Source organism: Aethalodelphis obliquidens, unplaced genomic scaffold (assembly GCF_003676395.1).
Source record: "Aethalodelphis obliquidens isolate GAN/ISIS:26980383/991018 unplaced genomic scaffold, ASM367639v1 scaffold805, whole genome shotgun sequence".
Lineage (NCBI taxonomy): Eukaryota > Metazoa > Chordata > Mammalia > Artiodactyla > Delphinidae > Aethalodelphis > Aethalodelphis obliquidens.
This window is the reverse complement of record NW_020838716.1, coordinates 1,645-9,284: the sequence shown is the minus strand read 5'-3', so window position 1 is coordinate 9,284 and position 7,640 is coordinate 1,645. Positions and strand designations below refer to the sequence as shown.

The 7,640-nt window shown below is 35.9% G+C and overlaps 1 long non-coding RNA gene across 1 annotated transcript in view; it reads right to left on the bottom strand.

Moving 5' to 3' along the window:
- The window catches only part of LOC113616896 (uncharacterized), a 3,234-nt gene extending 570 nt beyond the window's left edge, over nucleotides 1–2,664 (bottom strand). The window contains exons 1-2 of the long non-coding RNA XR_003431443.1: nucleotides 2,535–2,664; nucleotides 406–571 (exon numbers count right to left, since the gene is read on the bottom strand). This is a non-coding gene — a long non-coding RNA (uncharacterized LOC113616896). The remainder of the gene's footprint in view (nucleotides 1–405; nucleotides 572–2,534) is intronic.
- Between the last annotated feature and the right edge of the window lie 4,976 nt (nucleotides 2,665–7,640).

Genomic DNA, 7,640 nt, shown 5'->3' with positions numbered 1-7,640 from the left:
TAACTACTGCTCTAAGTCAGTAGTTGTCAAAGTGTGGTTCTGGACCAGCAGCAGCAATAGCATCACCACCCTCAACCTTGTAAGAAATGAACATGCTTAGGCCCATCTCAGACCTACTGACTCAGAAACTCTAGGGGTGGGGCCCAGCAACCTGTCCTTTAACACAGGTTAAACACCAGTGCTTAGGTGCTTCTAGCCTCATTAAAGTTTGAGAACCACTGTCTAAATTAGGCAGGCTTGTTCCAACAGAAGTTAGCACAACTGAAAAAGGTCACCCCTTTTGGGGAGAAAAATGAACATACCATATGTGTATATAAATTCGCACACATGAAACTGCCTAACCTTTACCTTTCCTGAAGTCGTCCCCAAAACATCTAATACATTAAGATATAGATGGGAACTTACCTGGGTGCTATCATCATGAAAACCTTCCAGGAAGCTCTCTAGTAACTCATCTGCATTGTCAATTCTTTCAGCATATTCTCCCACAATCCAAATCATAGCTGCTCGAGCGTCTGGCTCATCCAGTGAGTCTAAGTTCTCACACAAAGTGGCAATGATACTTTCATATCTGATATAACAAAATGGACTATGGTTACTGAAGGCAAAACTGAGAAGTGTATTTAACAATGAAGCCTAAAAAGCAAAAAACCATGGACAAGGTACCCTAAACCACCACCAAACTACAAAGACTTTTAGCCAAGAGAATGTACAGGCTTTAAAGCCAGAAAATTATAAACGTCTTCAATTTTCCTTCAATTTTCCTTCTAGTTATTCCTTAATAACTAGACCATAAATCTTTATAAAAGCTTATCAGATATTCTTTTCACAAGGAAAAACTAACCTATGGTTTAAGATAATACCACTACCTTACATTTCTCACAGTCTTTCTCATAACTAGATCAGAGAATTTTCCTATTACTTCATTTTACCTTCATCATAGAGGAACAGAAATTCCACTCTACTATTAAGAAAATGGAGTCAGACAGCAATAGCATACAGAAACAGTAATTTTGTCTCTTATCCACCTATCTCTGCTTTCTATAGAGATCTTTATGTTCTTTCCTCCCAAGGCACCCACACTAATGACCTGTTTTTCTAAAGAAATAAGCAATTCAAGTATTTATTTTTACAGGTCTATAGCTCTCATTCTTTACCATGTTAAATCCACCTCCTTGGCTAATGTGTTTTTTTTTTGTTTTTTTTTTGCGGTATGCGGGCCTCTCCCGTTGCAGGGCATGTGGGATCTTCCCGGACCGGGGCACAAACCCGTGTCCCCTGCATCGGCAGGCGGACTCTCAACCACTGCGCCACCAGGGAAGCCCGGCTAATGTAGTTTTAAACATCAGAATGAAATTGTATAATAAATGAGATATGGACAACTGAATAATACACTTAATTGTTTGCCCTATTTCCACTGATTAAACCAGGTTCTCGATAATGCTTTCTTAAAATTAAACTATCATAATCCCTCAGTAATACAAACCAGAAATGGACACATTTCTTTACCAAGCATATTAAGATATACACCTCCCCACTTAATCAAGAAGTTTAGAAACCCAACCCTCCTCTTTCCTGGAAGAACGGTAAAAGTATATGATCCTTTTTCCAAAAATACCATTTCTAGAATTCAAAAAAAATATATATATATATATACAGTATATATAATGCTTAATAAACCACTGCCTTATTAAAATATTTCTTCTAATTCTGAGTCCACCACTAAGCTAACTAACTGTAAGTCACTTCATTTCACATTATCTTTAACGATAATCAGAAGCCTTAGCACAGTTCATCTCTATGATTATAAGGTAAAATGAGATTTAGGATGCTTATAAGATCTGCTCTTATTTCACTCTTTCAGATTCCTTAATTGTTTGCCTTCAAAAGCAAATCTGAAAAAGTATTTTTGTTTCATAACTAAGAGGCCTCAATGTGAAAATTTTTGTGGAGTGAAAATGTAGATTTTGTATATCTTAATGGAAGCAGCTACAATACTTCAGAAAAGGCCTGAAACTCTGACAGTTCATTGTTGCGTGTTCTATAATTTTCTACAAGTACTAGGTAACATACTAAGTGAATAGTGAAGCTGTCACCTCCCTGGCTTTTACAATAAGGTGACCATATAATTTATTATTCAAACTGAGACGTTTCTGAGAGTGAAAAGGGGCACAATTATTAATTATGCCTGGTAAGAGGCATAAAATGGATTATGCCCAGACAACGTAGAATATATGGGTATCCTTATTTAATAGTAACTTCATCACCAAAGAATCTGGCTAACTTTAATATATGCCAATTGACAATGCATATTCAGACAGAACTTCAATTCTTCTAAAAGTGATAAAGCAGAGTGAAAAATCAGATTTTAATCCTTGTGCTAACCAACTTATACGTTTCTGATTTTTAATAAAGTATTCAATTATGACCAGTTACTTTACAAAGACTAATTCTTACCTAGCCAACCTCAAAGTGCCTTACTTAAACATTTCCTAAATGATCTGAGGAAGAGGGGCAGAAGTATCTGGACGTACTTGTTGGGGTATTTGCGGAAGATATAACAATCGCCTCTTGGACCACATAATTTACTTTGGTTTGGATGAGACAAGCAATGTGCTTACACAGCGCTCTGCAGATTGCTGCTAAGAGGAACATAATGAGAAGTCAGATGATCTATCCAATAACACAACCTCAACATAAAAAATATTTTTTGGGGGCTTCCCTGGTGGCGCAGTGGTTGAGAGTCCGTCTGCCAATGCAGGCAACACGGGTTCGTGCCCTGGTCCGGGAAGATCCCACATGCCGCGGAGTAGCTGGGCCCGTGAGCCATGGCCGCTGAGCCTGCGCGTCTGGAGCCTGTGCTCCGCAACGGGAGAGGCCACAACAGTGAGAGGCCTGCGTACCGCAAAAAAAATAAAATAAAATAAAAAAATAAAAAATATTTTTTTGGAACACTCAGGTGTTATCAACTAAACTAGACTAAAAGATGAGGCACTTAATTTGACCACACTATACTAGAGGCTGGGTTATCTGATGGAGATATACAGAAGTTCTAGATATACTCCAAATTTGACTCATTACAAGAAACAGTTCAAGTGAAAAAAATCATCTTGGATAGCCAGGATGACAGAAATGAGAAGAAAGCATAAGTCAAGGTAGAAGGAAAGAATAAGAATGAAAGAATAAGCCAAGCGAAGAGGTCTTTATCTGCAGTTCATGAATGAGCACAGACAGAAGGCATCTTTAAACCTCTTGAAATGAAACTGCCAAATTTCATTTGTGCACACAAGCATATTTTCCTGGGAGAAGGTTTACAGTTTTCATTATATTTTCAAAGTTCTCTGTGACTCAAAAAACTCTAAGAAAAATTTGCCATCTTCTGGGCTATATAACTGCAAGTCTATGGCCTTAGATAAACTGCAATTTTCCACAGCCTATGTTTCATCTATAAAATAGAATTTAATCTATTAGTATTTTATTAATGAAGGGAATATGGAAGAATACAAGTGACAAAACTAATGTATTGAAACAATAAGTCATAGTTTTTAAAAGAAGGGTTCCAGAAGAGAGATCCTAAAAACCAAGGACTGATTTATCATATATTACAATGTATTATGATGGGTCATTCCATTATATGCCTCCTGATAAGATGCAACAGGAAATTCACAGCAGCATCTAAGAGGTATTCTTGCCAAAAACACTGAATATGAATATTACCAAGCCTCTAGATTTAATTTTCTAAAGGGGATGAAGGAATGAGATAAACAACATCACTAAAATACTATCAGCCAAATCTAGACTCTGGAAAATTCTACAAGCCTAATGATCTAGTCCTTTCAACAAATGGCACTCAAATAAATAAGTAAAGACTTAAGAGACATATTAACCAAATGCAATGTATAGCTAGCTCTCGTTTAGATTTTGATTTGAACAAGGCAACTGTAAGAAGACATTTAGACACAATTAGGGAAAACTGAACATGGACTAGGTATTTAATGAGATTAAGAGTTACTGTTTGTTGAGTACGGTAACGATATCATGACAATTTTTTTTTAGAGGACCTTATCTATTAGATATACACATTGGACTACTCTAATAAGATCATATCTGAGATCTGCATTAAAATATAACAGTAACCCACTCCCTTGAAGGGGGAGGGAGAGGGAGAAGATCAAATGGGAACAGCAATGTGTTGCTATTTGTTCAAGATGGATGGTGGGTATATGAGAGCTCATTAATCAATTTTACCTTAGTGTATACCTAAAAATTTCTGTAATAAAATCTTTTAAAGGTACTATAATTTAAACCATTCCAAGCAATATAACGAAAACAAAATTGCATCTTGAGGTTATTTATATGAGGTCATATATATGATGATTCTGTTCTCTTTTATTATTGTAGTTTTCCCATTTTTGAATTCTATTTTATTCATTTTCAACTAGTTATTTCCTGTGCTGTTATTACAACAGCAAAACAGTTGGGAAATTTTAAATATAAAAGTTATGATAAATTATAAAGCATGTAAGGGTTAAATTATCAAATTAGATAGTACAAATAAAGTACTCAGCATAAGGCTTGATAGAAAGCTAACATTTACTGAACCCTTAGTTTCATTATTATAATAAAGATAAACAAAAGGCCATCTCCCATGATGCATCAATATTCAAAAACAATTAAGTCTAGGATAGTAATTTTCAAGCAAATTGTCATCTCACCTATATTGCTTTTCATTAAATTTTAAAAACACCATTAAAGCAGTATGGCAGAGGAACAAAAGTAAATATCCAATCATTGTATATACAAAGTAAGTCCAGAAAGAGAGAAAGGCATACAGACATATAAAATTTAGTATATGATAAAGGCAACATTTCATAACAGTAAGGAAAGGATGAATTGTTCTGGTGTTTGATCTCCACACTCTTATCTTTAACCAAACCATTGCCATTAAAGTAGAAAATAAAAGTGAATTTTATATAACTTTGAAGTGAAGCACAATTTTCTAGGTGGTCCACTAAAGATATCATTGGGAGAGGGACTTCCCTGGTGGCTCAGTGGTTAAGAATCCGCCTGCCAATGCAGGGGACACGGGTTCGAGCCCTGGTCCAGGAAGATACCACATGCCACAGAGCAACTAAGCCCATGACCATAACTACTGAGCCTGTGCTCTAGAGCCCACGAGCCAAAACTACTGAGCCTGCATGCCACAACTACTGAAGCCCGAGCGAGCACCTAGAGCCTATGCTCCGCAACAAGAGAAGCCACCACAAGAAGAAGCCCGCGCACCGCGACGAAGAGTTGCCCCCGCTCTCCGCAACTAGAGAAAGCCCACACACAGCAACGAAGACCCAGTGCAGCCCAAAATAAATAAATAAATAAATTTATTATTTTTTTAAAAAAGATACCATTGAGAGAAAATGGATAGAACTCACTACATAAGGAAATGTGAACTCCTATGCATCAAGAAGTCAAATGAAATCAAAAGGAAAATAATTGGGAAAATAACTATTAATGAAATGAAGGGGTATTAAATGAATTAATACCTTTAATTAATTATAAAAAACTTTAAAAAATCAATGTGGAAAAGATAACACATTGAAAAAAGATACACATGCCATGAAAAAGCAATTCCAAATGGCTAAGCGTAATGAAAAAAATGTCACCTCAACTAGAGATCAAAGATTTAGCTACAAGGATCCTCCTTATAACCATTATTTGGAAAAAGAGCAGAAACAACTTTAAGGTCCATACAGGAAGGGAAAGGCTAAATAATTATGAAGCAATCACACAGTATGTCTACAAACCACTAAAAATGATGTAAAATATTATCAGTAACATGGGAAAATGTCCATGTATAATAAGCAAAAAAAGCAGACTACAAAACATAAGTAAATAGCATTTGTAGAATGATCTCGTTTTTGTAAAAAACACACCTGTTTATGGAGGACTATGTAAACAAAGACTTAAAATCATGTCCACATCATCTCTGGAAGGGTAGAACAGGGGTAGGAGAAAGCAGAGTGCTCTACTTTTAACTTGTCTTTTTTTTATGATTTTATGTAGTAAATACATATGCTTTTTGTTTGCATAAGACATAAGTCAGTACCTTATCTTGAGCTACAAAAATGAGAAATGGTAAACACCAAAGAACAGAAGAGTGGGAAGTGAGGAATACCTTAACTTAGTGACTTAATCTCTCTCAAACAAAACCAAACATATAAATAAGTCTCGCAAACAAAATCATTTTATTTGTAAGAAAAGGAGGGCAGGGGTTTATTTCCTCCTTAAAGAAACAGGTATACACTGTAATATATACAGCTTTAAATCTGTCAATCATACCTCAATAAAGCTGCAGGTGGGGTGGAGAGTAAAATCTATTTAAAAAAACAACCAAACAAAAAAGAACAGGCAAAAGTTACTGAAAAAACAGTACTATGAAATTGCTTTTTCAGTGTTATTTATTGACTCAATGGCTTATGCTTAATCTTTAACCTAACCAACTTAATATGATAAAATTATACATTTTTTTCACCTCAGGATACTTAAAGCAACAAGGAAACACCTGTACTTACAGTCATGATAAAAAACAACTCCAACTCTTAACACCCAAATTTTACAATAGGCCCTGTTATCTTAGCTAAGCACTAAACTAAAATTCTTTTTTTCTCATCTGTCATATCTTTGAAACCAACTACACATTAAAAAAGGGTCAGATGCCCTGAGAGAAAAGAAGCAGCTCAGTCTGGAAGCTACAGAGAAAGGCTATTACAATTCCCTCGCTGGTTCCTGCCCTTGTCCCATGGATAGGTTAGTTAAAAACAGGCAATCACTGCCTCTCCTGCCCCAATAACTGTGTCTGGACTAGGCAACTCTTTCCAACTAATAACTTTCATGATTTAACCAGTTCTAAGAAAAGTTCTTAGGCAAATCCAGGTAACTGGAGATAAGAGAACACTATCTAAAAGGCAGGATTCTTGAAGGCTGATCTTAAGCTTCCAAAGGAAGTTCATTCCTCACACACTCATATTCCCACCAGGGCACCCTGAATCAAAGGAAGAAGTGAGAGCCACCAGAAGTTCATCTCTTCCAGAAGATGATGGATAACTTTTCCATTTAGTCACAATAGACGGTACTAACAGCTGCTAGGAATCTAGATGCTTTGAGAACACTTTCTAGTAATTCCAGGGATAGAAAAATCTCTTTAACTTTGGAATGAGACTCTTTGCAAGAGCACTGTCAGAGAGGTTAGTAAGACAATGACATTCTGGCAGTGAAAAGCACAAAATGACTCTTCTGCTACCAAAATAGCTCTGAAAATTGTCTGCATTAATACCATAAGCAGGTGGCTATTCCACAATGAGAAAAGAAAAAGAAAAAAGTTAAGTAGTGGTGGTAAGTTAAGAAGTGTGGTAGTAAAAAAAAAAAAAGATGTAACACATCAAGATCCAATAAACAGATTTTCCCATTTCTCAAATGGAGCAACAGAAGTATATATTAAGTATGTGAAACAACTGAACTGGCAGAACCAGAAGTAGAAACCAGGATTAATTAACTTCTTGCTATAACAACTAGTCTACTAAATGATTTATCAGTGGTAACTATATGAAGCAGCATTCAGTAAATAAAAACAAGGAAGGCCAATT